This window comes from Salmo salar, chromosome 09 (genome assembly GCF_965601325.2).
Source record: "Salmo salar chromosome 09, fSalSal1, whole genome shotgun sequence".
NCBI lineage: Eukaryota > Metazoa > Chordata > Actinopteri > Salmoniformes > Salmonidae > Salmo > Salmo salar.
This window is the reverse complement of record NC_138299.1, coordinates 163588950-163606391: the sequence shown is the minus strand read 5'-3', so window position 1 is coordinate 163606391 and position 17442 is coordinate 163588950.

Here is a 17442-nt window from a genome sequence, read left to right as displayed (position 1 = left end):
TTTCCAGTGTCCTGTCCATTATTGTTACAATGTCCGTTGGTACATGTGAGCACCTGTGCTGTGTGTTTTGGCTTCTGTGCCATTGTGGATTGCTCAGATGATTACGGGGTCTCGTCCCGTGTGTTAATCCTTGTGCGCATGTGTTATTTATTCAAGGTACTCCTCGCTCTTTCGTTTTGGGTTTCTACCCTGTGTTTTGTTACGTGTTTGTTAGGTCTTCGTCCCCTGTGCATTTACATGGCACACTGTAATTTGGGCTTAATAAAAACATTTAAAATATTAATCATTCCTGCACCTGTCTCCCGAATCATTTATGCCAACGTGACAGTCAGTGAACTGTAGGATATACAATAACAATAGAAACATATCAATATATAATGATAGAAATGATATCAACATATATTGAAATAAATGCAATAATAAACTGATATACAGTATGTACAGTAGCAGCATCTGTCTCATTGACCATATCTACCCATCTAGCCATTGGCCATATCTACCCATCTGGCCATTGACCATATCTACCCATCTAGCCATTTGCCATATCTACCCATCTAGCCATTGGCCATATCTACCCATCTAGTCATTGGCCATATCTACCCATCAAGCCATTGGCCATATCTACCCATCTAGTCATTGGCCATATCTACCCATCAAGCCATTGGCCATATCTACCCATCAAGCCATTGGCCATATCTACCCATCTAGCCATTGGCCATATCTACCCATAAAGCCATTGTCCATATCTACCCATCTAGCCATTGTCCATATCTCCCCATCAAGCCATTGGCCATATCTACCCATCAAGCCATTGGCCATATCTACCCATCTAGCCATTGGCCATATCTACCCATCAAGCCATTGGCCATATCTACCCATCTAGCCATTGGCCATATCTGCCCATCAAGCCATTGGCCATATCTGCCCATCAAGCCATTGGCCATATCTACCCATCAAGCCATTGGCCATATCTACCCATCAAGCCATTGTCCATATCTCCTCATCAAGCCATTGTCCATATCTCCTCATCAAGCCATTGACCATTTCTCCTCATCAAGCCATTGACCATTTCTCCCCATCAAGCCATTGACCATTTCTCCCCATCAAGCCATTGACCATTTCTCCCCATCAAGCCATTGACCATTTCTCCTCATCAAGCCATTGACCATTTCTCCTCATCAAGCCATTGTCCATATCTCCCCATCTGTCTCATTGTCCATTTCTCCCCATCTAGCCATTGACCATTTCTCCTCATCAAGCCATTGACCATTTCTCCTCATCAAGCCATTGACCATTTCTCCTCATCAAGCCATTGACCATTTCTCCCGATCAAGCCATTGACCATTTCTCCTCATCAAGCCATTGACCATTTCTCCCCATCAAGCCATTGACCATTTCTCCCGATCAAGCCATTGACCATTTCTCCTCATCAAGCCATTGACCATTTCTCACCATCAAGCCATTGACCATTTCTCCTCATCAAGCCATTGACCATTTCTCACCATCATGCCATTGACCATTTCTCCTCATCAAGCCATTGACCATTTCTCCTCATCAAGTCATTGACCATACAGTAAATATCTGGAACAACCACTCCTCTCTGCTGAGTGCTCTTTATCTATCTCCTGTCTGCTGAAAGTGCTTGATCTACCATCAGTAGAGAGCAGGATGGATCACCAAGCATGTTGTGTTTATTATATCTAAGGTCTCCTCAGAACAATGCCTTTGGAGATAGCGAAGATGCCTTTGTTATTCACTGTGTATTTATTCCTCAAGTCACTATTTCTATCATATCTCTTTTATCTTTATCTTTAACTCTGTATTGTTGGAAAAGGACCCGTCAGTAAGCGTTTTCACTGTTAGTCTGCACCTGTTATTTACCAAGCATGTGACAAATACAGTTTGATTTGATTTTCAGTCGCCTTGAAATATAAAGTACTCAGAGAAGTTGACTGAAAGAAAGACATTTATCAAATCAAATGTATTTATGTATACCTTCTTACATCAGCTGATATCTCAAAGTGCTGTACAGAAACCCAGCCTAAATCCCCAAACAGCAAGCAATGCAGGTGTAGAAGCACGGTGGCTAGGAAAAACTCCTTAGAAAGGCCATAACCTAGGAAGAAACCTAGAGAGGAACCAGGCTCTGAGGGGTGGCCAGTCCTCTTCTGGCTGTGCCAGGTGGAGATTATAACAGAACATGGCCAAGATGTTCAAATGTTCATAAATGACCAGCATGGTCAAATAATAATAATCACAGTAGTTGTCGAGGGTACAACAAGTCAGCACCTCAGGAATATGTGCTGTAATTGTATTAACTTTCCTCTCGAGTGTCTGTATGTGTCTCTGAAAAAAGCTTGTAGAATTGAGAAATTAAAGGACACCACATTCTGCCGTGCAGAGACATTTAGACAAACCGGTGGAACCTGCACAATATGAAGAGACTTTGTATGTCTTCACAGTCCCAAAGTAAGTCTGATTCTGAGAAGTTAATTTTAAAGATAAGTGTCATCCTGGGTTCAGATTAAATTCTGCAGCTAAGACTCAGCAGTATTATTAGATAAATTAAGGTTTCTACTGAGGCTGGTGACCCATGGAGCCATAAAGACAGGCTTTGTCCATTTAGGCATGTTTTCTTATTATTGAAATGGGTCTCAATTATTATTTTCTATTCAGAAAGGAGGTTTACTTTTGCAAAGTGGAAATAGTAACTCAGAAATAGACAGCCAGTCTAGCAGAATACTGCTGAATAACTCTGTCTGTTTCTAGCCTTCTATCCCACAGCTAGCTGAATACTGCTGAATTACTTCCTGTTATTAAGGACAGACGATGGAGACAAGAAGCAAGTACAGGGAGTGAACATTTAATGAAACAACAGACATGTAACTAAACAAGAACAGCGTCTGGACGAGGGGAACAAAACGACATGTGGACAATAATACTGACACGGCGGGAACCAACTGAGGAACCGACAGATATAGAGGGGCAACAACAAGGTGAAGGAGTCCAGGTGAGTCCAGGTGAGTCCAATGAGCGCTGATGCACGTAATGGAGGGCAGCCTGGCGCCCTCGAGCGTAATGGAGGGCAGTCTGGTGCCCTCGAGCGTAATGGAGGGCAGTCTGGTGCCCTCGAGCGTAATGGAGGGCAGTCTGGCGCCCTCGAGCGTAATGGAAGGCAGTCTGGCGCCCTCGAGCGTAATGGAGGGCAGTCTGGCGCCCTCGAGCGTAATGGAGGGCAGTCTGGCGCCCTCGAGCGTAATGGAAGGCAGTCTGGCGCCCTCGAGCGTAATGGAGGGCAGTCTGGTGCCCTCGAGCGTAATGGAGGGCAGTCTGGCGCCCTCGAGCGTAATGGAGGGCAGTCTGGCGCCCTCGAGCGTAATGGAGGGCAGTCTGGTGCCCTCGAGCGTAATGGAGGGCAGTCTGGTGCCCTCGAGCGTAATGGAGGGCAGCCTGGTGCCCTCGAGCGTAATGGAGGGCAGCCTGGTGCCCTCGAGCGTAATGGAGGGCAGCCTGGTGCCCTCGAGCGTAATGGAGGGCAGTCTGGCGCCCTCAAGCGTAATGGAGGGCAGTCTGGCGCCCTCGAGCGTAATGGAGGGCAGCCTGGCGCCCTCGAGCGTAATGGAGGGCAGCCTGGTGCCCTCGAGCGTAATGGAGGGCAGCCTGGTGCCCTCGAGCGTAATGGAGGGCAGTCTGGCGCCCTCAAGCATAATGGAGGGCAGTCTGGTGCCCTCGAGCGTAATGGAGGGCAGTCTGGCGCCCTCGAGCGTAATGGAGGGCAGCCTGGTGCCCTCGAGCGCCAGTGAAGGAGAGCGGGAGCAGGTGTGATAGCTTTGGGCTAGAAGGCTAGGGACAGACTATCTGAATATTGCTGAAAACTCCCTGTCTGTTCTTAGCCTTCTAGCTCTCAGCTAGCTGAAAACTGCTAATTAACTCTATATCTGTTCCTAGCCTTCTAATCAAATCAAATTTTATTGGTCATATACACATGGTTAGCAGGTGTTAATGTGATTGTAGCGAAATGCTTGTGCTTCTAGTTCCGACAATGCAGTAATATCTAACAAGTAATCTAACAATTTCACAACAACTGCCTTTTATACACAAGTGTAAAGGAATGAATACGAATATGTACATATAAATATATGGATGACCGATGGCCGAACGGCATAGGCAAGATGCAGTAGATGTGTATAGAGTACAGTATATACATATGAGATGAGTAATGTAGGGTATGTAAACATTATATAAAGTGGCATTGTTTAAAGTGACTAGTGACACATTTATTACATACAATTTTTAATTGGTAAAGTGGCTAGGGATTTGATTCCGTATGTTGGCAGCAGCCACTCAATGTTAGTGATGGATGTTTAACAGTCTGATGGCCTTGAGATAGAAGCTGTTTCTCAGTCTCTCGGTTCCAGCTTTGATGCACCTGTACTGACCTCGCGCTTCTGGATGATAGCGGGGTGAACAGGCAGTGGCTCGGGTGGTTGTTGTCCTTGATGATCTTTTTGGCCTTCCTGTGACATCGGGTGGTGTAGGTGTCCTGGAGGGCAGGTAGTTTTCCCCCGGTGATGCGTTGTGCAGACCTCACTACCCTCTGGAGAGCCTTCCGGTTATGGGCGGAGCAGTTGCCGTACCAGGCGGTGATACAGCCCGACAGGATGCTCTCGATTGTGCATCTGCAAAAGTTTGTGAGTGTTTTTGGTGACAAGCCAAATTTCTTCAGCCTCCTGAGGTTGAAGAGGCGCTGTTGCGCCTTCTTCACCACACTGTCTGTGTGGGTGGATAATTTCAATTTGTCCGTGATGTGTACGCCGAGGAACTTAAAACTTTCCACCTTCTCCACTGCTGTCCCGTCGATGTGGATAGGCGGGTGCTCCCTCTGCTGTTTCCTGAAGTCCACGATCATCTCCTTTGTTTTGTTGACATTGAATGTGAGGTTATTTTCCAGACACCACACTCCAAGGGCCCTCACCTCCTCCCTGTAGGCCATCTCGTCGTTGTTGGTAATCAAGCCTACCACTGTAGTGTCGTCTGCAAACTTGATGATTGAGTTGGAGGGGTACATGTCCACACAGTCATGGGTGAACAGGGAGTACAGGAGAGGGCTGAGAATGCACCCTTGTGGGACCCCAGTGTTGAGGATCAGCGGGGTGGAGATGTTGTTACCTACCCTCACCACCTGGGCCGTCAGAAAGTCCAGGACCCAGTTGCACAGGGCGGGGTCGAGACCCAGGGTCTCGAGCTTAATGACGAGTTTGGAGGGTGTTAAATGCTGTTGTTAAATGGTGTTAAATAGTGTTAAATGGTGTTAAATGCTGAGCTGTGTCGATGAACAACATTCTCACATAGGTATTCCTCTTGTCCAGATGGGTTAGGGCAGTGTGCAGTGTGATTGTGTCGTCTGTGGACCTATTGGGGCGGTAAGGAAATTGGAGTGGGTCTAGGGTGTCAGGTAGGATGAGGTGATATGATCCTTGACTAGTCTCTCAAAGCACTTCATGATGGAAGTGAGTGCTACGGGGTGATAGTCGTTTAGCTCAGTTACCTTAGCTTTCTTGGGAACAGGAACAATGGTGGCCCTCATGAAGCATGTGGGAATAGCAGACTGGGATAGGGATTGATTGAATGTGTCAGTAAACACCCCAGCCAGCTGGTCTGCGCATGCTCGGAGGATGCGGCTAGGGATGCCGTCAGGGCCGGCAGCCTTGCGAGGGTTAACACGTTTAAATGTTTTACTCACATTGGCTGCGGTGAAGGAGAGCCCGCAGGTTTTGGTAGCGGGCCGTGTCGGTGGCACTCTATTGTCCTCAAAGCGAGCAAAGAAATTGTTTAGTTTTTCTGGTAGCAAGACATCAGGGTCCACAACGGGGCTGGTTTTCTTTTTGTAGTCTGTGATTGGCTATAGACCCTGCCACATATCTCTCGTGTCTGAGCAGTTGAACTGTGTCTCTCCTTTGTCTCTATACTGGCGCTTAGCTTGTTTGGTTGCCTTGCGGACGGAATAGCTACACTGTTTGTATTCGGTCATGTTTCCGGTCGCCTTGCCCTGATTAAAAGCAGTGGTTCGCGCTTTCAGTTCTGGGCGAATGCTGCCATCAATCCACAGTTTCTGGTTGGGGAAGGTTTTAATGGTTGCCATGGGTACAAAATCACCGATGCGCTTGCTAATAAACTCACTCACCAAATCAGCGTATACATCAATGTTGTTGACCGACGCTAGCCCCCAACTAGATGAAAACTGCTGAATAACTCCCTGTGGGTTTCTAGCTTTCTTACCCCCATCTTTTTGAATACTTTTGAAAACTGAACAGCTACGTTAATGCAATTCCATTTCCACTGTGCTGTAATTCTGTATATAATGTTGCTGCTACCGTCTCTTATGGCCAAAAATAGTTTCTGGATATCAGAACAGTGATTACTCACCTCAAACTGGACAAAGATTTTTGGCGAACCTGTCTCTACCATCTGTTCTATTGGCCTATGTGCTGAAAAATAAACTTGATTACTTCCATTCAAGGTTATATGGTATGTGGAATTGGAGACAAGTGGGAGTGGAGTTGCTGTGTGAGAGAGAGAATGACGGTCAAAAGATAAAGGGGGGGAAAAAGTCAAAATAAAACATAATAAAAGTACATTTGAATGACACTAAGTGGCAGAGTTTTTACAACTAATGCCGGTTTGCCAGAGGCTGATGCCGTGCAGGTGTTTGTACACATGCCTATACACACACTCTCATTCAAATAAACACATACAAGAACACACACATACATGTAATAGTGCCAGACATGCACACAAACATATAAAGTAGACATTGCTGTTATGATTTCAGTTGTCCTTGATGTCCTTTGCTTTAAATGTATTTTATTTATAAAAAAAATTGCATTGTTGTTTGCTGTTTTCTTCTGTCTTTTCCTTTTTTCTCTTTAGTTCTCTTGGTTGTTGATGCATTGGGGGGTTCTAGGGGGTGGGGAATGGAATCTATTGTATTTTTTTTCGAGGGGGGGGGGGGGGTTGTGGGAGGCCAAAGCAGCAGCTACTCTTCCTGGGGTCCAGCAAAAGTACATTTTACATTTACATCATTTAGCAGACGCTCTTATCCAGAGTGACTTAGAAATTGGTACATTCACCTTATGATACCCAGTGGAACAACCACTTTACAATAGTACATCTATATCTTTTTTTTTTTTGGGGGGGGGTTAGAAGGATTACTATTCCCAGAGGTGGGGTTTCAGGTGTCTACGGAAGGTGGTGATTGACTCCAATGTATAACATTTTAAGGCAATTTATACAATTTTAAAACATTACAATACATTCACAGATTTCACAACACACTGTGTGCCCTCAGGCGCCTACTCCACCACTATCACATATCTACAGTACGAAATCCATGATCGATGTGTATGTATAGTGCGTATGTTATCGTATATGTGTGTGTGGCTCTATCTAGTACTGCGTGCCTCCCATAGTCTGTTCTGGACTTGGGGACTGTGAAGAGACCTCTTGTGGCATGTCTTGTGGGGTATGCATGGGTGTCTGTGCTGTGTCCCAGTAGTTTAGACAGACAGCTCAGTGCATTCAACATGTCAATACCTCTCAGAAATAAAAGTATTGATGAAGTCAATCTCTCCTCCACTTTCAGCCAGGAGAGATTGACCTGCATATTATTAATATTAGCTCTCTGTGTTCATCCAAGGACCAGCCGTGCTGCCCTGTTCTGAGCCAGTTGCAATTTTCCAAAGTCCTTTTTTGTGGCACCTGACCACACTACTGAACAGTAGTCAAGGTACGACAAAACTAGGGCCTGTAGGACCAGCCTTGTTGTTAAGAAGGCAGAGCATCGCTTTATAATAGACAGACTTCTCCCCATCTTAGTTACTACTGCATCAATATGTTTTGACCATGACAGTTTACAATCTAGTGTTACTCCAAGCAGTTTAGTCATCTCAACTTGCTCAATTTCCACATTATTTATTACAAGATTTAGTTGAGGTTTAGGGTTTAGTGAGTGTTTTGTTCCAAATACAATGCTTTTAGTTTTAGAAATATTTAGGGCTAACTTATTCCTTGCCACCCACTCTGAAACTAACTGCAGCTCTTTGTTAAGTGTTGCAGTCATTTCAGTCGCTGTAGTAGCTGATGTGTATAGTGTTGAGTCATCCACATACATAGACACTCTGGTTTTACTTAGTGGCATGTCGTTAGTAAAAATTGAAAAAGTAAGGGGCCTAGACAGCTACCCTGGGGAATTCCTGATTCTAACTGGATTATATTTGATAGGCTTCCATTGAATTACACCCTCTGTGTTCTGTTAGACAAGTAACTCTTTATCCACATTATAGCAGGGGTGTAAAGCCATAACACGTTCGTTTTTTTCAGCAGCAGACTACGATCAATAATGTCAAAAGCTGCACTGAAGTCTAACAAGACAGCCCCCACAATCATGTTATCATCAATTTCTCTCAGCCAATCATCAGTCATTTGTATAAGTGCTGTGCTTGTGGAGTGTCCTTCCCTATAAGCATGCTGACATTCTGTTGTCAATTTGTTTACTGTAAAATAGCATTGTATCTGGTCAAACACACTTTTTTCCAGAAATGTACTAAGGGTTGGTAACAAGATGATTGGTCAGCTATTTGAGCCAGTAAAGGGGGCTTTACTATTCTTGGGTAGTGGAATGACTTTTGCTTCCCTTTAGCTTCCCTCCAGGCCTGAGGGCACACACTCTCTGAAGATGTAGCAAATAGGAGTCGCAATATCATCTGCTATTATCCTACAAAACTTTTTTTCACCTCTTCCACACTGACTTTACGGAATTCAAAAGTACAATTCTTGTGTTTCGTAATTTGGTTGGATATACTTGGATGTGTAGTGTCAGCATTTGTTGCTGGCATGTCATGCCTACATTTCTCTTACATCTAGACGTTCCGTTAGCGGAACACCTGCTCCAATATCCAATGATGGGCGTGGCGCGAAATACAAACTCCTCTAAAATCCGAAAACTTCAATTTTTCAAACATATGACTATTTTACAGCATTTTAAAGACAAGACTCTCGTTAATCTAACCACACTGTCCGATTTCAAAAAGGCTTTACAGCGAAAGCAAAACATTAGATTATGTCAGAAGAGTATTGAAGAGTACCCAGCCAGAAATAATCAGACACCCATTTTTCAAGCTAGCATATAATATCACAAAAAACAAAACCACAGCTAAATGCAGCACTAACCTTTGATGATCTTCATCAGATGACAACCCTAGGACATTATGTTATACAATGCATGCATGTTTTGTTCAATCAAGTTCATATTTATATCAAAAACCAGGCTTTCGCTGTAAAGCCTTTTGAAATTGGACAGTGTGGTTAGATTAACGAGAGTCTTATCTTTCAAATGGTGTAAAATAGTCCTATGTTTGAGAACTTTGAATTATGACATTTTGTTGTTTTAAATTTGGCGCTCTGATGTGTCACTGGCTGTTGAATTGTGCGGGACGATTTCATCCCACCTACCCTAGAGAGGTTAAGTGTACGTCTAAAGGCTATAAGAACTGGTTGTCTAGTGTGTTCGGAATAGTGAGTAAAAGGAGCAGATTTCTGGGCTTGGAAGAATAGATTCAAGGCATAGTGTACAGACAAAGGTAAGGTAGGATGTGAGTACATTGGAGGTAAACCTAGGCATTGAGTGACGATGAGAGAGGTTTTGTTTCTAGAGGCACCAGTTAAGCCAGGTGAGGTCACCCCATGTGTGGGGGGTGGGACAAAAGGGCTATCAAGGCATAGCTGGGGGCTGTACAGTGAAATAAGTCAATCATCACTAACCAAAACAGCAATAGACAAGACATATTGACATTAGGGAGATGCATGTGTAGCCGAGTGATCATAGGGTCCAATTAGTAGCAATAGGTGAGTCAGAGAGCCAATTCAGTAATTGCTACAACGCAAGGCGAGCTGGAGACACGGCAATTCAGACAGCTAGCTGGCCGGGGCTTCGGCGACATCGCAATGGAAGAGCCTGTTGAAACCACCTCGGACAAATACGTCGGCAGACCAGTCGTGATGGATTGGCGGGGCTCCGTGTCAGCAGAAAAGGGTCCAGGCCAATTGGAAAAAGATTGTAGCCCTAGAATTAGCTTGTGGACCTCCTCGGCTGGCCGGGAGATGGGCCTAGCTCGAAGCTAGCTCAAGGCTAACTGGTACTTGCTTCGGGACAGAGACGTTAGCCAGGAGTAGCCACTCGGATTGCAGCTAGCCAGCTGGTGTAAAGGTTCAGAGCTTGCGGTAGGAATCCGGAGATGTGGTAGAGAAAAAGGAGTCCGATATGTTCTGGGTTGATATCGTGGTGTGCAGACTGGCAGGAATTGACCGGGCTGAGGCTGGCTGATGTCTGAGTTAACGGTGATGACCGCTAGCATGTGGCTAACTGACTACTAGCTAGTAGCTAGTTAGCTGGCTCGCTACTGATGGGGGCTCCGGTTCTAAAGTATAAAAATAGCAGATCCATACCACATTGGGGAGGCGGGTTGCAGGAAAGTATATTCAGTTCGTAGATGGAAAGTGAGATGAAAATATATACAAAATATATACGGGAAAAAACGAGGAAAACGACAATTACACGGGACAGGACGAGACAAAACACACGTCTGACTGCTACGCCATCTTGGATCAAGTGCACACCAACTGTTGCACTGTCAACTGTGGGAGCTTATACACCTCTTAGTGCGGAGATCCTGCTAGCGGGATAATATTCGACAACATCCGGTGAAATCGGAGCGTGCCAAATTCAAAATACAAAATCGTAATATTAAACCTTCATGGAAATACAAGTGTCATACATAATTCTTTAGCTTAGAATCTTGGTAATCGAACTGCGTTGTCAGATTTCAAAAAGGATTTACGGTGAAAGCATAGCATTCGATTGTCTGAGGACAGCACCTCACATTAGCATATTTTCCAAACCAACACAGGTGTCACGAAATAACAAATAGCGATAAAATGTATCACTAACATTTGAAGATCTTCCTCTCTTCGCAATCCCAAGGGTCCCAGCTACACAATGAATGGTCATTTTGTTCGATGAAGTTCTTTGTTTTATCCCAAAAACGCCATTTAGTTGGCGCCATTGAATTCAATAATCCAGTCCTTCAACAAAGGATTCCAAAAAGTTATTAGCAAAGTTCATCCAAACGAGTCAAACAATGTTTTTATTAACTACTTTGGGGTATCCCCCCTTCTTCTCAATTTCCACCTAAAGACATACCCTAATCTAACTGCCTGTAGCTCAGGCCCTGAAGCAAGGATATGCATATTCTTGGTATCATTTGAAAGGAAACACTCTGAATTTTGTGGAAATGTGAATTGAATGTGGGAGAATATAACACAATAGATCTGGTAGAAGAAAATACAAGGAAATAAACATACGTTTTCTGTTTTGTATTGTTGCTGCATCATCTTTCAAATGACCAAGAACAGCCAAACATTCAGATAGGATGCTGGGGATGATTTGAATGAAGAACATAAGATGGCAACAATAGCTGAGCAAAGTTTTAGACAGATAACTTCAAAAATGAGTGAGCTACATGACATTGAGCATGAAGTCACCCAGGTGTCCCACACAAATGTACCCAAATGTACCCAAGTGGCCAAATTGGTACAGTGATACATTTTGAAGGAAAGAACTATATACAAAATACATAAATTCCATTCTAACACACCCCCTCCCCCCAAAAAAATAAAAATAAAAATTACTAATCTAAAATAACTAGGGTAACTATTTACACATTTTCTATTTACAATATTGTGAAGACCCTCAGTCCGCTACACAATATTGTGCTGCTGGTGCCATGGCCCATAGCAGTCTCTTTCTGCTGTAAAGCATAGGCTTACTGAGCAGGTGGTGCAGGTGATGGGGCATTTCCTGTGACAAAGGGCACAACGACGCCTCCCTACTGTGCCCTTTTTGCCCTGAGACACATTCATGCCTGCAGAGATGAATCTGGGCAGGTGAACACCACTGGTTGGAGCAGAAGGGACAGAGGTAGAGGGGACAGAAGGTGCTGCAGTGGACTTGATGTAGCTAGCAAGCTCCTGGATGAGCAGCTCCCTGAAGGCTAGCTGTGTGATGAGGGGCTGTCCACAGCTCTTGGCCATTTCCTTCTGGAGGATGAAGGAATTCACCACAGCAATGTCAATGAAATGATAGAAAAATGTCTTGTACCATTTCATGGTCTTGTGGAGAACATTGTAGTATCCTATCAGTGGATCTGACAGGTCCACACCTCCCATGCCCTTGTTGTAGTCCTTCACAGCAGCTGGAATGGGGACATTTTTTGTGGTCCATGCCCCGTGACCGTCCTTCACACGCCTGACGACATGATCGCCACTGAAGGACTTGTGGATAGTACTGCACATGACTACCTCTCTGGTATCCATCCACTTCACAAAGAGCAGGGCATCTTCACGAATCCATCGCATGGTACCCCGCTCAGCCCGCTTAGGCATGTCGTTCTCCTTTGTTTTCGGAAAGCCCACTCTGTTGGTCCGAATGGTGCCACAAGCCCACACATCCCGCTTCCTCAGCTCTGTAAACAGGGTAGGGCTTGTGTAGGAGTTGTCCACAAACAGTTTGTAGCCCTTCCCCAGCAGTTGAAAATCGAATAACTCCATAACGGAATCATAAATCAGTCCATTACCGGTAGCAAAACTGTTTTTCCCCCCATAAACAAAAACATTACAAACATTGTAGGCACACACAGAATCAGCCAAAACAAACAGTTTGTAACCCCATTTTGTTGGTTTGTTCCGCATGTACTGTTTGAGGCTGATTCTGGCCTTTGAGGCTACCATCCTCTCATCGATGGACAGGTTCTGGGCAGGCTGAAAATAGGTCTTGCAGGCCTCAACGATGTTGGTGTAGAGAGGTTTGATCTTGCAGAGCCTATCAAACCTTGGTGTGCCTCTCTTCTTGTCATTCTCCCCATCAACTTCTGGGTCACTGATGTGAAGCGCCCGTGAGATAGTCAGAAACCTTTTACAAGACATGACAGTCATGGGGAAAGGCAGTTGATAAAGAGCTGACATTTTCCAGTAGTCCCTCAGAGTTTTCAACTTCACCAGCCCCATGTAAGTGACCATTAAAAAGTAGCAGAAAAGGTCTGACATGGAAATGGGCTTCCATGCCTCTTTCTTTCCTGCCTGCTTCTTACCACCGTACTTATTGGTGTTCGACACCAGGGAATCAACAACTGACGAGGTGAAAAAAAGTTGGAAAAGTTGAAGGGGGCTGTACTTTGATGTCATGTCGAGTTGAGGTCCTGGCTGCCTTTTTGGTCTAAAAACCAGTGGAATTGGTTCCACATCGTCTTCTAACACAGAGTGCCAATGACCCTCTGGCACTCTGACTGCAGGTTTCTCTCTTCCCCACCTCCGCTTCTTTGTCACTGACTTCACACCTTTAGATGGCCGGGTAGGTGTGGAGCCGGAGACAGCAGGGGTCCGGCTGGATGAACCAGCTTCAGAGGGGGATGACACCTAGACATTGGTGGCTCATAATCATAATCACTGCCACTGTGAACGAAAGGCAAAAATCAGTAAGAATACTTTCACGTATGAGCCCTGTATCAACACGTAAAATAAACAGATATGTATTATATAGAGTACAGGGAACATAATCACTACGGTGAAGTGCTGTTCCATTCCACGTTTAAGTAAATTAATATAATAATATATATATATATATATATATATATATATATATATAGAAAACACACACACACACAGTATAGCCAATGTGTACTTTACACATTTCATTACTGATGATATTTTTATATATCGCAAGTAAAATAAGAAAATCAAAAAAAAATCTCAAATGAATAATATTTGATATTATTAATTTCAAACAACGTCATTAGCATTAGAATTTACCAGTCCAGCATGGCATCCTCTCCATGCAGAAACATGTCTTCCGCCTGGGAGTCAAAACTAGCTTCGCTGAAAGATTAATCTTCCTCTAGCAACTCGGTCTCGCTTTCTCTGTCAATTTCCTCTATAATTTGGGTTATATCTGTATACCTAGACTTGGTTTTAGATTTTCCTGATTTACTGGCCATAACTACAATATATAAACTTGCTGAAAATGCTATTGACTATGTACTGCTATGCGTAACACTCGTGGCTCCGTCAAGTAGGATTTGCAATGGTGAATGAACCTCTTTTACGCCAGAGTTTACGACAAAGGCTGGTCTTCGAACGTATAACCATTACACATTGTCGTTTACCTTAGCTCATTGGCTCTTCCAAGCTAGATTTCAAGATGATCAGTGGTCATTGGGCCAAAATACAGTAAATCAACGATAGACCGGTCCTACCATTAGTGCGCAATGAGGTCATTGATTGGTGTCTTCAAATCAGTTTCAGTCAATACGTCCCGGGAAAAGAACCATCAAGTATAGTTGTGTTACTAACACCCAGAGGATTGCAATGAAACCAACCATGACTGGATAAACATGTGTTTAGTGTGTGTAATTACCACGAATGTTTCGTCCAAAGTTGAACGAGACGGAAATCACGACGCAAGCAGTTTACAAATGTTTCGTGTTAGGCTATAAAAATTGATTTTATCAAACAAAACGGACATTCACTAAGTAGTTAGGACACTTGGCATTGCCACCAGAGGAAGATCTTCAAAGGTAAGCAATTTATTTTATTGTTATTTCTGACTTTAGTGACGCTAATGCTTGGTTGGAAAATGCTAGTAATACTTGTGTGTCTGGGGCGCATGGTATGCTTTTGCCATAAAGCCTTTTTGAAATCTGACACAGCGGCTGGATAAACAAAAAACTAAGCTACTGCCCACCTACCCTAGAGAAGTTAATCCTCAGTTTGTCTAATATCTAAATGAGCGATAATATTTCAGAAGGAGAATACTATGTTCAATAGCAAAGGAAAAGAACAAAGAGCGCGCCCAGTTCACGCGCGCCCAGTTCACGCACGCAAAAATACTACTTTTGCCCTGGCGCTCAACTTGGAAAGACTACAAATACTTCGTCATTTAACCTGTTAGGGCTAGGGGGCAGCATTTGCACGTCTGGATAAAAAAAATGTACCCGATTTAATCTGGTTACTAATCCTACCCAGTAACTAGAATATGCATATACTTATTATATATGGATAGAAAACACTCTAAAGTTTCTAAAACTGTTTGAATGGTGTCTGTGAGTATAACAGAACTCATTTGGCAGGCAAAACCCTGAGACATTTTCTGACAGGAAGTGGATACCTGATGTGTTGTATTACCTTTAAACCTATCCCATTGAAAAACACAGGGGCTGAGGAATATTTTGGCACTTCCTATTGCTTCCACTAGATGTCACCAGCCTTTACAAAGTGTTTTGAGTCTTCTGGAGGGAGATCTGACCGAACAAGAGCCATGGAACGATGATGTCCCATTAGACACCTGGCGCGCGAGTTCATGTTGGGTACCCTCGTTCCAATACGTTATAAAAGAGTATGCATTCGTCCACCTTGAATATTATTCATGTTCTGGTTAAAAAAGGCCCTAATGATTTATGCTATACAACGTTTGACATGTTTGAACGAACGTAAATATATTTTTTCCCCTCGTTCATGACGAGAAGTCCGGCTGGCTTAGATCATGTGCTAACAAGACGGAGATTTTTGGACATAAATGATGAGCTTTTTTGAACAAAACTACATTCGTTATGGACCTGTGATACCTGGAAGTGACATCTGATGAAGAGAATCAAAGGTAATGGATTATTTACATAGTATTTTCGATTTTAGATCTCCCCAACATGACGTCTAGTCTGTATCGCAACGCGTATTTTTCTGGGCGCAGTGCTCAGATTATTGCAAAGTGTGATTTCCCAGTAAGGTTATTTTTAAATCTGGCAAGTTGATTGCGTTCAAGAGATGTAAATCTATAATTCTTTAAATGACAATATAATATTTTACCAATGTTTTCTAATTTTAATTATTTAATTTGTGACGCTGACTTGACTGCCGGTTATTGGAGGGAAACGATTTCCTCAACATCAATGCCATAGTAAAACGCTGTTTTTGGATATAAATATGAACTTGATAGAACTAAAAATGCATGCATTGTCTAACATAATGTCCTAGGAGTGTCATCTGATGGAGATTGTAAAAGGTTAGTGCATCATTTTAGCTGGTTTTATGGTTTTGGTGACCCTGTCTTTGACTTGACAAAACATTACACACAACTCTTGTAAATGTACTGTCCTAACATACTCTAAATTTATGCTTTCACCGTAAAACCTTTTTGAAATCGTAAAACGTGGTTAGATTAAGGAGATGTTTATCTTTCAAATGGTGTAAAATAGTTGTATTTTTGAAAAATTAGAATTTTGACATTTATTTGGATTCAAATTTGCCGCTCTTGAAATGCACCTGCTGTGGATGGAGTGCACCACGGGTGGCACGCTAGCGTCCCACCTAGCCCATAGAGGTTAAAATAAAAAAGCCTAAAACCTTGTTTAAAGACTGTTGACATCTACTGGAAGCCATAGGACCTGCAATCTGGGAGGCAGAAATTAGATCTTTCAATAGAATTGCATTAGAAGTCATTCGGAGCTCAAAAAAAAACATTTCGGATCGATTTTCCTCGGGTTTTCGGCTGCTATATCAGTTCTGTTATATTCACAGACATTATTTTAACTATTTTAGACACTTCAGAGTGCTTTATATCCAATTCTACCAATTATATGCATATTCTAACTTCTGGGCCTGAGTAACAGGCAGTTTAATTTGGGCATGTCAGACAGGCGGAAATTCAGGAAACTAGCCTTACTCGCAGTGAGTTTATACAGACAGGTGTGTGCCTTTCCAAATCATGTCCAGTCAATTGAATTTACCACAGGTGGACTCCAATCAAGTCGTATAAACATTTCAAGAATGTTAGGATACACCTGATCTCAATTTTGATCTGAAAACTTTTGTAAATAAGGTTTTTTGCAACAACAAAAAATATGTTTTCACTTTCTCATTATGGGCTATTGTGTCTAAATTGATGAGGGAAAACAAATATTTAATCCATTTTAGAATAAGGATATAACTTAACCAAATGTTGAAAATGTCAAGGGCTCTGAATACTTTCTGAATGTACTGTATTGACAAAATTTGGAGAATGAACAGAGTTCATCTTCTGGACCCAAAATGCTCACATGTAAATGAAAAAACATAAACCTTCACCATTAAAAATGTAGACATAGAGGATAGAGAAAAGCAGACCCACAAAATATTATGGGATGCCTTTAAGGCAAAGTTTAGGATCAAAATCAAATCAAATCAAATATTATTTGTCACATACACAGGGTTAGCAGATGTTAATGTGAATGTAGCGAAATCCTTGTGCTTCTAGTTCCGTCAGTGCAGTAATATCTAACAAGTAATCTAACAATTCCACAA